Source organism: Saccopteryx leptura, chromosome 2 (assembly GCF_036850995.1).
Source record: "Saccopteryx leptura isolate mSacLep1 chromosome 2, mSacLep1_pri_phased_curated, whole genome shotgun sequence".
In the NCBI taxonomy this organism is placed as follows: Eukaryota; Metazoa; Chordata; class Mammalia; order Chiroptera; family Emballonuridae; genus Saccopteryx; species Saccopteryx leptura.
In genome coordinates, this window is record NC_089504.1 from 321,061,778 (window position 1) to 321,077,483 (window position 15,706).

Below are 15,706 nucleotides of genomic sequence, written 5' to 3' on the forward strand. Positions count from 1 at the left end.
CTTTTCCCACTACTCTGGTCCTATCCTCTCTCCTATCCCCCGGAGCCCTGGGAGAGTGGTTGTGAGAGAAGTTTTCTGCACAGTCCCTTTAAGAAGGATCCTGGGTCTGAGAAATCTGTCTCTTTCTCACAAACAGTATCCTGACTTGTTTCGCAGCTAAATACTGTCCATACGCCTCTTCTGGCTCTGGGCTCAGGACCCTCCCCTCTCTGCTAAACTCACTTCCCGCCACGTGAGTCTCTCCGGGCTGCTGTTCACTCTGGGGAGCTGGGCAGCCCTCCGTGTTCTGCTTTTCCTACCAGTCTCAAAAAACAGTGGTTAGATGCCACGAAGTAGGTGGCAATGCCTTAACTATATGCATGTTGTTAGGCCCAAAAGCCTCTTCCATCCTTGTCAAAGGGAGTGCTAACCTTCTCTCCTTTCATACAACACTGGGCCTGAGGACTTCAATCAAAACAAAATCATGGCCTGACCAGGTGGTGGCACAGTGGATAGAGCATCAGACTGGGATGCAGAGGAACCAGGTTTGAAACACCAGATTGAGAGTGGGCTCATCTGGCTTGAGCAAGGGCTCATCAGCTTGAGTGCAGGATCATTGACTTGAGTGTGAGATCATAGACATGACCTCATGGTCACTGGCTTGAGCCTAAAGGTCACTGGCTTGAAGCCCAAGGTTGCTGGTTTGAGCCTAAGGTCACCACTGGCTTGAGCAAGGGGTCACTTGCTCTGCTGTAGCCCCCCAGGTCAAGGCATATATGAGAAAGCAATGAACAAGCAATCAACGAATAACTAAGATGCCACAAGGAAGAATTGATGCTTCTTATCTCTCTCCCTTCCTATCTGTCTGTCTCTATCTGTCCCTCTGTCTGTCTTTGTCAAAAAACAAACAAACAAACAAAAAAATGAATCTTAATTCTCTGAAACAAGCATTTTGGTTTTTTGTATTTAATTGTTGCGAACTTTGATAATAGTTGACAATATAAACAGGTTCAAGAAGGGTTGAGAAAAATATATGTATCTCTGCCTAACAGATAAAGAAATCGGGAGGTTTGGGGTACATCCCTCACTGCCCAGAGCAGTGTCACAGAAAACCACCACTCTTCCCCATAGAATGTTACTTGAAGAGTATTAAGGGAAAGATTGCATTTTAATGCATTTCTTACATTTATTTCCATCATTTCCCCCTCAAAACCCATTTTGCTATTTTAACTATCTAATCTCTGTTTTAGCACCATTTTTTAAGTCTCCCATGATAAAAATCTAAAAAAAGCACTTGCCAAAATGAATTCTATGAAATAGTAAGGTCTGTGATATACTAATAAGGTTCTGCCCAATGGAGACTCTCTTTAGGGAATGCTAGAGTAAAGAAAATTACACAGGTTTCAATTCTAGTAATGGCCCAGTAGTTCATGTTACACCCACATTTCTGCAAATGAAAACTAAATTCTTGAGAAAATATAATTCTCAAAAAATATAAACAGCTACTTGATAGCACTGGAGAACGATCAAAAGCAGACAGATATTGAATGTAAGCCAACTCTGTGAAGATGGCAATGGCACTGGCTGACCTTCCCATTTTTGCAGCTTTTGGCCTTTTGGTAGAGCAGGCCCTACAGAGAGCAGTGCCAGGCAACATGGCTAAAATGCAAATAGAAACTCAGTACAACTGACTTGAAGAACTAGAAGACAGCCGTGGGTGATCACAGCAGCTGAAAATGGAAGGCATTTCAGAAAGGAGAGAATCAGAAAGGGGAAGGTTCACATCCTATGCTAAACTCTGCTTAGATCTTTGTCTGATACCTGAACCAAGCATTCGTGGGACAGACTCCAAGCAGCCCAGTTAAAACTGAAAAAAAAAATTGAGATTTTAGTTGATGCCCCTCTCAGGGAAAACAGAGCTTGCAGTTTGAGTTCAGCCATGTCATCTTTCCACTGAAACAAAAACTGGAAACTCTTTAAAGGAACATAGTAGAATTCAGAGTTTCTACAATGTATCATTTGCAATGTCCAGGATGTAGTCCAAAATTATTCCAGATACAAAGTAGGAAAATGTGACTCTTAAGCAAGAGAAAAGATAATTAATAGAGACCAACCCCTAGCTGACTCAGATAATGGTATTAGCAGACAAGAATTTTAAAACAGCCATTATAACTATTCTCAATGATGTAAAAGAAAATATGCTCATAATGACTGTAAGATATAAAATCTCAACAGAAAAATAGAAACTATTAAAAAATGGAGATTCTAGCCTGACTGGTGTTGGCTTGGTGTATAGAGCATTGACCTGGGACGCTGAGGACCCAGGTTCTAAACCCTGAGATTGTTGCTGGCTTGAGTTCAAAGGTCTTTGGCTTGAGCCATGGTCACTGGATTGAGCAAGGGGTCACTGGCTTGACTGGAGCCCCCCAGTCAAGACCTTGTATGAGGAGCAATCAATGAACTACTAAAGTGCTGCAACTATGAGTTGATGTTTATCTCTCTCCCTTCCTGTCTGTCTGTCTCTCTTTCTCTGTCTCACTTAAAAAATTAAAAAGGAAATTCTAGAACTGAAATTATATCTTTTAAAGAAGTACATATTTCTTTTCTTTTTTTTTTTTTTTGCATTTTTCTGAAGCTGGAAACGGGGAGGCAGTCAGACAGACTCCCGCATGCCCCTACCAGGATCCACCCGGCATGTCCACCAGGGGGCGATGCTCTGCCCCTCTAGGGCCTCGCTCTGTTGCATCCAGAGCCATTCTAATGCCTGAGGCAGAGGCCACAGAGCCATTCTCAGCGCCCGGGCCATCTTTGCTCCAATGGAGCCTCGGCTGGGCTGCGGGAGGGAAAGAGAGAGACAGAGAGGAAGGAGAGGGGGAGGGGTGGAGAAGCAGATGGGCGCTTCTCCTGTGTGCCCTGGCCGGAAATCGAACCCGGGACTCCTGCACGCCAGGCCGACACTCTACCACTGAGCCAACCGGCCAGGGCCAAAGTACACATTCTTTTTTTTTTTTTAAAGAACTTTTTTTATTTTTAATTTTTTTTATTTTTTGTATTTTTCTGAAGTTGGAAATGGGGAGGCAGTCAGACAGACTCCCGCACGCACCCGACCGGGATCCACCCAGCACGCCCACCAGGGGGTGAAACTCTGTCCATCTGGGGCGTTGCTCTGTTGCAACCAGAGCCATTCTAGCGCCTGAGGCAGAGGCCATAGAGCCATCCCCAGCGCCAGGGCCACCTTTGCTCCAATGGAGCCTGGGCTGCGTGAGGGGAAGAGAGAGACAGAGAGGAAGGAAAGGGGGAGGGGTGGAGAAGCAGATGGGCACTTCTCCTGTGTGCCCTGGCCAGGAATCGAACCTGGGACTCCTGCATGCCAGGCTGACGCTCTACCACTGAGCCAACTGGCCAGGGCTCTAAGTACACATTTCTTTTCTTTTTTTTTTTTTTTTTTGTATTTTTCTGAAGCTGGAAACGGGGAGAGACAGTCAGACAGACTCCCGCACGCGCCCAACCGGGATCCACCCGGCATGCCCACCAGGGGCGATGCTCTGCCCCTCCGGGGCGTTGGTCTGTTGCGACCAGAGCCACTCTGGCGCCTGGGGCAGAGGCCAAGGAGCCATCCCCAGCGCCCGGGCCATCTTTGCTCCAATGGAGCCTCGGCTGCGGGAGGGGAAGAGAGAGACAGAGAGGAAGGAGAGGGAGAGGGGTGGAGAAGCAGATGGGCGCTTCTCCTGTGTGCCCTGGCCGGACATCGAACCCAGGACTTCTGCACGCCAGGCCAACGCTCTACCACTGAGCCAACCGGCCAGGGCAAACGCAGAGTTTTAAAGTATATTCCCATGCATTATGAATATCTAAGAGAAATAAACCATGGAGCTGCTTCCCAAATTTATTTCATCACAGAAAACTAAAGAACATCTCTGTGGAACACAGTTTAAGAAGTACTGTCTTAGAGATTTATGTTAAGGTATCTGTGATTAGACTGTAGACAAAAGCTCTAGATCTTTTGTTTGACTCTGATACTGAGTCCGTATTCTGTGGGGAAGATATTATAAGGTATGAGGAAGAGAACAAATATGTATTAAGTACTTACTATATGCCAGGAAGTATTATTTCATAAAATAGTTTTTATTATTTTTCATTTAATATAAAGTGTTTTATTAATAAGAAATTGGAGTTCCCGGCCAGGGCACACAGGAGAAGCGCCCATTTGCTTCTCCACCCCTCCGCCGCGCTTTCCTCTCTGTCTCTCTCTTCCCCTCCTGCAGCCAAGGCTCCATTGGAGCAAAGATGGCCCAGGCGCTGGGGATGGCTCTGTGGCCTCTGCCTCAGGCGCTAGAGTGGCTCTGGTCGCAACATGGCGACCCCCAGGATGGGCAGAGCATCGCCCCCTGGTGGGCAGAGCATCGCCCCTGGTGGGCGTGCCGGGTGGATCCCGGTCGGGCGCATGCGGGAGTCTGTCTGACTGTCTCTCCCTGTTTCCAGCTTCAGAAAAATGAAAAAAAAAAAAATAATAATAAATAAATAAAAAATTTAAAAAAAAAAAGAAATTGGAGTTAAGAACAATTAAATAACTTTTTTGTTCAAGGTTCCCAATTAAGTAAGTATAGATTAGGATTCACACTCAGTTCTGTCAGACTTCAAAGCCCATACTCTTCATTTTGTTACTCATCTCTTACTCAAAATGTGGTGTTACATATCAATGGACACATGTTGCTTCCATATTTTGGCAATTATAAATAATACTGCAATGAACATGAAGGTGCATATACCATTTCTACTTAGTGTTTTCTTTTTCTTTGGATGAATACCCAGAAATGGACTTCTGGATCATATGATAACTCTATTTTTTGAGAAACCTCCATACTGTTTTTCATAGTGCCTACACCAAAATACATTTTCAACAGTGCACAGTGTTCCCTTTACTCCACTTCTTTGCCAACACTAGTTTCTGTCTTTGATGATAGTCACTCTAACAGCTATAAGGTGACATCTTATTGTGGTTTTTGATTTGTGTTTCCATGATAATTAGTGCTTTTGAGCACTTTTCCATGAACTTGTTGGCCATCTTTATATCTTCTCTGGAAAAATGTTTATTGGATCCTCTGTTCATTTTTTAATCAGATTGTTTGTTTTTGCTATTGAGTTGTATGAGTTCTTTATATATTTTGAGACTTGTTTGGAGGTTCTAGCAGGGGAGCGCAGCTACTCGTATACCCTTGACCGAAGAACGGTCCTCTCCTCTAGCGGGGAAGGTCGTCCTCTTCGACCGAGCGCGCAGCTTCGGGAGGGATGCACATGGAGCGGTGAGGGAGGAAGGGGACACCCGCCTAGCCAGCCAGATCAGCCGAATCAACCCTGGCGATCAATGGGGTGACAGATGTCGCAGCCAGATCGCCCTCACATCCTCTTTATATATTTTGGATAGTAACCCTTTAGGAAATATGATTTGTAAAAATATTCTGCCATTCTGTTTGTTGCTTTTCATTTTGTTGGTTTTCTTTGCTGTGTGTAAGCTTTTTAGTTTGATGTGGTGCCACTTGTTGATTTTTGCTTTTGTCGCCAAATCCAAAAAAATTTTATTACCAAGACTGATGTCAAAGAGTACCACCTGTTTAAAAGTTTTATGGTTCAAGTCTTGCATTCAATTCTTTAATTCATTTTGAGTTAATTTTTGTGTGTGCTGAAAGATAGTAGTCCAATCTCATTCTTTTGTATGTAACTATCTAGTTTTCCACACCATCTATTGAAGAGACTATTCTTTCCCCATTTTATATTCTTGGCTTTTTTGTCAGAAACTAATGGATCATATACAGGGGTGGGGCAAAAGTAGGGTTACAGTTGTTCTTCTGGAAAAAGGAATGAAGGTTATGAGTATTATTTTATTTTATTTTAATTTATTGGGTGCACATAGTCCCCCTGAATACCTCCCCCTCCCCCTTGTTCCCCACCACATCCCCCTTGCCCTCCTCCCTGCAACACCTTCCCCCCAGTTTTGCTTTTCTGCTCCATCCCATCTTATCATCCCCTTTCCCTCTGTCCACTTTCCCTCTGGACCTTATGATCCCACCTATTCTGTTCCTCAGTTCATATTGTTCATTGGATTCCTCAAATGAGTGAAGTCATACGGTATTTTTCTTTCTCTGCCTGGCTTATTTCACTTAACATAATAGTTTCCAGGTCCATCCATGTTGTCGCAAAAAGTAATATTTCCTTCTTTTCCATGGCCCCATAGTATTCCATTGTGTATATGTACCACTGCTTTTTAATCCACTCGTCCACTGACGAGCACTTGGGCTGTTTTCAGATCTTGGCTATTGTAAACAATGCTGCCATAAACATAGGGGTGCATTTCTTCTTTTGAATCATTGATGTAGTGTTCTTAGGATATATTCCCAAAAGTGGGATGGCTGGGTCAAAAGGCAGTTCCATTTTTAATTTTTTGAGGACTCTCTATACTTTTTTCCACAGTGGCTGCACCAGTCTGCATTCCCACCAGCAATGCAGGAGGGTTCCCTTTACTCCGCATCGTCTCCAGCACTTATTCTGTGTTGTTTTGTTAATGAGCACCATTCTGACTGGTGTAAGGTGATATCTCACTGTGGTTTTAATTTGCATTTCTCTAATGATTAGTGAGGTTGTTGAACATTTTTTCATATACCTATTGGCCATCTGTATGTCCTCTTTGGAGAAGTGTCTATTCATTTCTTTTGTCCATTTTTGATTGGATTGTTTATCTTCCTGGTGTTGAGTTTTACAAGTTCTTTATAAATTTTGGTTATTAACCCCTTATCAGACATATTGCCGAATATGTTCTCCCATTGTGTGGTTTGCCTTTTTATTTTGTTCATAATTTGTCTTTAGCTGTGCAAAAGTTTTTAGTTTGATATAGTCTCATTTTTTTTATCCTGTCCTTTATTTCCCTTGCATGTGGAGATAAATCAGCAAATATATTGCTGCAAGTGATGTTGGAAAGCTTACTGCCTATGTTTTCCTCTAGGATGCTTATGGTTTCACAACTTACATTTAAGTCTTTAATCCATTTTGAGTTTATTTTTGTGAATGGTGTAAGTTGGTGGTCTAGTTTCATTTTTTGCAGGTAGATGTCCAATTTTCCCAAACCATTTGTTAGAGAGACTGTCTTTACTCCATTGTATGCTATTACCACCTTTGCCAAATATCAATTGTCCATAAGGGTGCAGGTTTATTTCTGGGTTCTCTGTTCTGTTCCATTGATCTATATGCCTGTTCTTATGCCAGTACCAGGCTGTTTTGAGTACAATGGCCTTGTACTATAACTTGATATCAGGAAGTGTGTACCTCCCACTTTATTCTTCTTTTTCAAGATTGCTGAGGCTATTCATGTTCTTTTTTGGTTCCATCTGAATTTTTGAAATATTTGTTCTATATCTTTGAAGTATGTCATTGGTATTTTAATAGGAATTGCATTGAATTTATAAATTGCTTTGGGTAATATGGACATTTTAATGATGTTTATTCTTCCTATCCATGAACACAGTATATGCTTCTACTTGTTTGTATCTTCCTTGATTTCTTTTATCAATGTTTTATAATTTTCCAAGTACAGGTCTTTAACCTCCTTGGTTAAATTTACTCCTAGGTACTTTATTTCTTTTGTTGAAGTAATGAAAGGGATTGTTTTCTTAATTTCTCTTTCAGACAGTTCATTGTTGGTGATAAAAATGCCTCTGATTTCTGAGTATTAATTTTATATCCTGCCACCTTGCTGAATTCATTTATCAGGTCTAGTAGTTTATTGACTCTGACTTTAGGGTTTTCTATGTACAGTATCATATCATCAGCAAATAATGATAGTTTTACTTCTTCTTTTCCAATTTGGATGCTTTTTATTTCTTCTTGTCTGATTGCTGTGGCTAGGACTTCCAGAACTATGTTGAATAAAAGTGGTGAAAGGGGGCACCCCTGCCTTGTTCCTGATCGTAAGGGGATTGCTTTTAACTTTTGCCCATTGACTATGATGTTGGCTGTGGGTCTGTCATAAATGGCCTTTATCATGTTGATGTATGTTCCCTGTATTCCCACTTTGCTGAGAGTTTTGATCATAAATAGGTGCTGAATTTTATCAAATGTTTTTTCTGTATCTATTGATATTATCATGTGGTTTCCTCCTTCCTTTTGTTTATGTGATGAATCACATTGATTGATTTGCGAATGTTATACCAGCCTTGCCTCCCCAGAATTAATCTCACTTGATCATGATGTATGATTTTTTTCATGTACTGCTATATCCGATTTGCTAATATTTTGTTGAGAATTTTAGCATCTAAATTCATTAGGGATATTGGCCTTTAGTTTTCTTTCTTTGTGTTGTCTTTGCTTGGTTTTGGAATCAGAATTATGCTTGCCTCATAAAAGGAGTTTGAAAGTTTTCCCTCCTCTTGAATTTTTTGAAATATCTTGAGAGGGATAGGAGTTAGTTCTTCTTTGAATGATTGATAGAATTTGCCTGTGAAGCCATCAGGCGCAGGGCTTTTGTTTTTTGGGAGTTTTTGATAACTATTTCTATCTCATTTGTTGTAATTGGTCTGTTTAGGTTTTCAGATTCTTCCAGATTGATTTTTGAAAGATTATATTTTTCAAGGAAGTTTTCCATTTCACCTAGGTTGTCTAATTTTTTTGGCATACAGTTCTTCATAGTATTTTCTTACAATCCTTTGTATTACTGCTGTGTCAGTTGTTACCTCTCCACTCTCGTTTCTAATTTTATTTATTTAAGTCCTCTTTTTTTCTTGGTGAGTCTGGCTAAGGGTTCATCGATCTTGTTTACCTTTTCAAAGAACCAGCGCTTGGTTTCAGTGATCCTCTGTATTTTTTTTTTTTTTTTTTTTAGTCTCTGTCATTTATTTCCACTCTGATCTTTATTATTTCCTTCCTTCTACTTCCTCTGGACTTTACTTGCTTTTTTTTTTTTCTTATTCTTTTGTTTGGTTAAGTCGTTTATTTGAGCTTTTTCTAGCTTCTTAAGGTATTATGCCTGTAATGCTATGAACTTTCCTCTCAGGTCTGCTTTTACTGTGTCCCATAGATTTTGAGTTGTTGTATGCTCATTTTCATTTGTTTCAAGGAAATTTTTTATTTCTTCCTTGATCTCATTGTTGACCCATTCGTTATTTAATAACATGCTATTTAGTTTCCAAGTGTTTGAGTGTTTTTCAGTTTTTCTATTGTAGTTGATTTCTAGTTTCATGCCATGGTGGTCAGAGAAAATGCTTGATATGATTTCAATCATCTTAAATTTGTTGAGACTCGTTTTATACTCTAATATGCGGTCTATCCTAGAGAATGTACCATGAGCACTTGAAAAGAATGTATATTCTGCTGCTTTAAGGTGAAAGGTTCTGAAGATATCTATTAAATTCAGTTGATCTAGCGTGTCCCTTAATTCTGCTGTTTCTTTGTTAACTTTCTTTCTTGAGGATCTATCCAGTGATGTTAGTGGTGTATTAAAATCCTCTACTATTATAGTATTGCTGTTGATCTGGTCCTTTATGTCCATCAAAGTTTGCTTTATATACAGTGTGTCCATAAAGTCATGGTGCACTTTTGACCGGTCACAGAAAAGCAACAAAAGACAATAGAAATGTGAAATCTGCACCAAATAAAAGGAAAACTCTCCCAGTTTTATACCTATTTAGTGCAGTTCGATGTGGGCTCATGCGCAGATTTTTTAGGGCTCCTTAGGTAGCTATCCCGTATAGCCTCTACAGACTCATCACTGACTGATGGCCTACCAGAATGGGGTTTCTCCACCAAACTGCTGCTTTCCTTCAACTGCTTATCCCACCAAGTAATGTTATTCCTATGTGGTGGCACTTCATTATAAACGCGCTGATATTCACATTGCACTTTGGTCATGGACTTGAATTTAGCGAGCCAGAGAACCCACTGAACTTTCCTCTGTACCGTCCACATCTCGATTGGCATGGCTGTGGGCTGCTCCACTGTATACACAGTGTTATGTCATCATCTGTACATGCGCACATGTTGACACATCATCCTACAGAAACTGGGAGGGTTTTCTTTTTATTTGGTGCAGATTTCACATTTCTATCGTCTTTTGTTGCTTTCCTGTGAGCAGTCAAAAGTGCACCATGACTTTACGGACACACTGTATTTAACTGCTCCTATATTAGGTGTATAGATATTTATAATGGTTCTCTCTTCCTGTTGTATTATTCCCTTTATCATTATGTAATGACCTTCTTTATCCTTTACTACAAACTTTGTTTTAAAGTCTATTTTGTCAGATATAAGTATTGCTACCCCAGCTTTTTTTTTTTTATTTCCATTTGCATGAAATTTTTTTTCCATCCTTTCACTTTCAGTCTATATGTATGTTTTGTTCTGAGGTGGGTCTCTTGTAGATAGGATATGTACCGGTCCTGTTTTCTTATCCATTTAGCTACCATATGTCTTTTGATTGGAGCATTTAATCCATTTACATTTAAGGTTATTATTGATATGTAGTTGTTTATTGCCATTTTTTTCTTTAAATCTACATTCCTCTTTTACTAGATTCCCCCACACACACTTTGTTCTGTCTACAGCAGGACCCTTAACATTTGTTGCAGCATTGGTTTGGTTGTGATGAATTCCTTAAGTTTTTCTTTGTCTGGGAAGCTTTTTATTTCTCCTTCAATCTTAAGTGATAACCTTGCTGGATAAAGAAGTCTTGCTTGTAGGTTACTGTTCTGCATTACTTTGAATATTTCTTTTCATTCCTTTTTGGCCTCAAGTGTTTCTTTTGGGAAGTCAGATGTCATCCTTATGGGGGTTCCTTTGTAAGATACTTTGAAGCTTTTAGTATTCTTTCTTTATCTCTTAGCTTTAGTATTTTGATTATGATGTGTCTTGGTGTGGGTCTCTTTGGGTTCTTTTTTAATGGGGTTCTCTCTGCTTCTTGAACCTGTGTGACTTTTTCCTGCATCAATTTATGGAAATTTTCAGCTATAATTTCTTCAAACAGGTTCTCTATCTCTTGTTCTTTCTCTTCTCCTTCAGGAACCCCTACTATGCGGATATTGTTTCTCTTCATATTGTCACAGAGCTCTCTTAGAATTTCCTCAGACTTTTTGATCCTTTTTTCTTTTTGCTGTTCTGCTTCCATGCTTTTGCTTATCTTGTCCTCTAAGTCACTGATTCAATCTTCTGCTTCTTCCAGCCTGCTTTAAATTCCTTCTAGTGTAGTCTTCATTTCTGATATTGTGTTTGTCATTTCTGTCTTGTTCTTTTTTATGATTTCAATGCCCTTTCTGATACTTGTTATCTCTTTATTTGGGTGTTCATTATGTCCATCCATTGTTGCTCTAAGATCTTTGAGCATCCTCACAATCATTATTTTAAACTCTGCATCTGGTAATTTGGTTATTTCCATCTCACTCAGTTCTTTTTCTGGGGATTTCTCTTGTTTATTCATTTGGATTGCATTTCTTTGTCTTCCCATTTTGTCTGTGTATACACTCTTCCTTTGAGTGTGTTGTTTGTGTAGCTAGCTGAGTCTAGGGTTGGTATTGTCTGCCTCCAGTTTTCAGTTGTGTTGTTTCTAGGTCTTCTTGGGTTGGCATCAGCTGTTGTTTGTAATCTGCTGTGGACTGCTTATCTGCTATCACTATTCTTTTTGCTATTTGTGTTGGCATTTTCTATGTCTTAGTTGGGTCAGGTGTGAGGAGCCCTTCCTTAAGCTACCTCTCTAACAAGGGTTTTTAGGTCCTGAACTGATGCTCTCTGTATCTTGCCACTGGATATGCCTGTCCTGGACCTCCCTGGCCAGAGTCTGGCACAGATCGGTGGGGGTCACTGCCTATGACTGGCTCTTATCTACCTTTTTGGAGCTACAGGTGATCCAGATATTGTGGCTGCTTCTGCTGGACCCAGGTGCCATTGTAAATATCAGCTGCACTCTTAGGCTAGCTTTTATCTACTCTTGGCCTTGGGGAAGTTCCTTTGAAAGTTCAAATTCCCCTGAGATCCACTTTCTGCTGCCTCTTATTGCTGGCTACTTGTTGGGTTCAGTAGTGTAATTCAGTGATTAGGTACAGTATTGGATGTGGCTTGCCCCTGAGCCTCAGATGTCTTTCTATCCAGAGTTTTTATTAATTTTATTTTGTTTTTTTTCTTCTTTTTCAGCACTCAGAAGGGTGTGGTCTCAGGGGACCAATGGGTGTGGCGTCTGTTCTCCCAATGTGTGTGTGTTCTGTCAGCCTTCCCCCTCCACCCGCTGTTGCCACCTCGGGTGTTTGGGCTAGGGCGCTGCCAGTGCCAGCCCACCTCTGAAGCCCCCTGCCCCCAGCTTCCACTGCCCCTGGTAGGCCCACACGCACTCACTTGTACAGACCCCAAGGTCTCCCAGGCCCCAGCCACCACCAAGGGTAGGCTCACGCCACAGGCCAGACTGCGTGCAAGCTCGGACCTCTGCAGTGGCTTGCCAGGGTTTCTGCCACCGGGCACATGCCTGTTCTGACTGCTTTTGCTGTCACCTGGGCTTCAGCCACTGCCAGGGGCGGGCCCAAGCCACAGGTGTAATTTGTGCGGGAGTCCGGACCTGCGCTGCAGCCACCAAGACCTCTGCCTCTGTGGGTGGGCCCGTGCACTGCACGCAGCCGCTTGTACTGCTTCCGCTGCTGCCCAGGCCTCAGCCACCACCAGGGGCGGGCCCACGCCGCAAACTCCAACCTCCACAGGAGCCACTGTGGCCTCTGCCTTCGCGGGGGGCTAGGCACGCGCAGCTGCTCAGACTGCCTCCACTGCCCTCTGGATCCCCTCCGCCTCCAAGGGTGAGTGGGATTGCACACGAGCCCAGACCTCTGCAGTGGCCACTGCTTTTGCCCTGGGCAGGACACGCACTTGCCCCGACCTCCGCAGTGGCCGCAGGGCTTCCACCTTTGAGAAGCAGGCCCTAACACGCATGCGCGCGTGAGCTCTCTCAGACTGCCCTGGCTCCTGCAGCTGCGCCCTCCCACCACCAGCCCGCCTGCCTCAGGGAAGCCTTCAGCAGTGTGGGGGGGCGGTTTAGCTCAGACCCCAGCACTCACTACCGGTATCCCTAAGATGCTGCCTGCCTCTAAGCGCCTTTTTGTTCTGATTGAAACAGGAGAGCCTCCGGTGGGCGGGGTAATTTCTTCCCTTTGCTGGTGTTGCTCTGAGTAAAAATGTTCACTTTAGATTTGGGGCGGTTCAGGCAGGGGTTAGGGTGGCCATCCCTCCAAGTGTCTCCCCCTGTGCCTCTGAGACCACACTCTCCCCTGGCAACTCCAGTCCTTCCAGAGCTCTCCGCTCCCGAAGCCCTGGGCAGGAAGCTGTGAGTGAGGCTCTCTGTGCGGTCCTTTTAATACCGAGCATGGGTACGAGAGTTCTGTCTCCTTCTCTCAAACAGTATCTAGGCTCCTTTCTCAGCCAAATACAGTCAGTTCACCCCTTCCAGGCTCCAGGGATCTAGGCTGAGGACCCACAACCCACAACTCTCCTGGCACTCCTCCCCACCGCAAGAGTCCCTCTAGGCCGCACTCACTCCCGGGAGCGGGGCAGCCCTTTCTGCATCTCCGCCTTTCCTACCAGTCTCAGTGTGGATTCTTCGGTGGTCTTTGGCTGTAGAATCCTCTTAGTTTAGTCCAAAGTTGGTCTTTCAAGATGACTGTTCTCAAAATTAAGTTGTAATTCACTTTGGTACTGGAATGTGGGAGTTGGAACGTCCGCCTACTCTGTGGCCATCTTGTCTCCTCATCAGCAGAAATTCTTAAAGCAAACTTCAGTACCATTTAACACGTTCCTCGAGGGCTCTGTTCCAACTCCGCTCAGCAAACGTATCTTTCATTATGACTCAGCCCGGCCTGTGGCTGGTCAGGTGGCTGAGGTTCCAAAGGTTATGAGTATTACAATAGCTTTATTAGCTCTGTTTTGCATACTCATAGTTGTAAACCTACTTTTGCCCTTCCCTAAATGTGTGGGCTTATTTCTGGGCTCTTTGGTCTCTTCTACTGATCTATTTATCTATTTTTATGCCAATATTATACTGTTTGGTTTAATAATCATATTTTGGAAATGTAATTGTCAATAATTGCCGATCACAAATTTAAACACATGGTCTTTACTTAAATTTGATTATTTAAATTCTGTTAAGAGTTTGCCAGGTTATACATGAATAGAAGTATGAATTGATCCCTTTATTATTATGAAACACCTTTCTTTGTCTCTTGTTACAGCCTTTATCTCAGTCTATTTTGTCTGATATAAGTATTGCTACAACACTTTTTCCTCATTTCTATTTGCATGAAATACCTTTTTTTCATGGCTTTACTCTCAGTCTGTGTATACCCCACAATTTGAAGTGGGTCTCCTGTAGGCAGACCTATGGGTCTTGATTTTTTATTCATTCAGCCACCATATGTCTCTTGATTGGAGCAGTTAGTCTATTTACATTTAAAATAATCACTGTCGAAACCCTGGGCTTGCCTGGTCAAGGCACATATGGGAGTTGATGCTTCCAGCTCCTCCCCCCTGTCTCTCTCCCTCTCCCTCTCTCTCTCTTCTCTCTAAAAAAAATAAAAAAAAATAAAAAAATAAAATAATCACTGATGGATATGTAGTTATTTCCATTTTATTGTTTTCTGATTGTTTTTGTACTTCTTTTCTGTTCCTTTCTTATTCTCTTGCTTTCTTTTCTTGTATGTTGATAACTTTCTATAATGTTGTGTTTGGATTCCTTTATTTCTTGTATGTCTCTTAGAGATTTCTTTGTTTGTGGTTACCATGTGTTTCCTATAGTATATACCAAATTATGTTTGTAGCAGTCTAAGCTGATGGTTGCTAAAGTTCAACACTTTCTAAAATCACTACAATTTTTACTCACTCCTTCCACTTTTTATTGTTATTTTAAAATTATTTTGTATGTTTGTTTGTATCCCTTAATTTACTCTTTAATTATACATGACCTTCCTGCTTTTGCTTTTTAACCTTTGTATTAGCTTTATAGTTGATTGATCCATTACTTTTACTAAGTGACTACTTCTGTCAGTGAAAATATTTGTCTTTTCCAATATTTTCTGCTTCTTATTTTTGATCATTTCCTTTTTACTTAAAGAAGTCCCTTTAACGTTTCTTGAAATACTGGTGTTTAGTACTGATTAACTCTTAGCGTTCTTTTTTTTTCTGGGAAACTATCTCTCTTTGATTCTAAATGATAGCCTTACTTGAGTAATCTTGGTTTATTTTTTTTTACTTTTCATCACTTGGAATATTATATCATTCCCTTCTGACTGCAATGTTCTTTTGAATAAGCAGATGATAGGTTTATAGGCACTCCCTTGTATGTAACTGCTTTTCTCTTGCTACTTTTAAGATTCTCTCTTTGTTGACCCACACTGGTTGGCTCAGTGGTAGAGTGTCAGCCCAGCATGTCAATGTCCAGTGTTGAATTCCCAGTCAAAGCACACAGAAGAGGTGACCATCTGCTTCTCCACCATTCCCCCTCTTCTTTCTCTCTCTCTCTCTCTTTCTCTCTCTCTCTCTCCCCCTTTCCCTCTCATAGCCATGGCTCAATTGGTTAGAATGCATTGGCCCTGGGTGCTGAGGATGGCTCCCTGGAACTGAGGATGGCTTCACAGAGCCTCTGCCTCAGGCACTAAAAATAGCTTAGTTGTGAGCATGGCCAAAAATGGGCAAAGCATTGGTGCTAGAAGGGGGTTGCCAGGTG

At 42.0% G+C, this 15,706-nt stretch overlaps 1 non-coding gene across 1 annotated transcript; it reads right to left on the reverse strand.

Moving 5' to 3' along the window:
* Positions 1-306: 306 nt before the first annotated feature.
* LOC136396184 (U6atac minor spliceosomal RNA) lies at positions 307-432 on the reverse strand. Its single transcript, XR_010749586.1, has one exon. It is a non-coding gene; the product is annotated as a U6atac minor spliceosomal RNA (small nuclear RNA).
* Between the last annotated feature and the right edge of the window lie 15,274 nt (positions 433-15,706).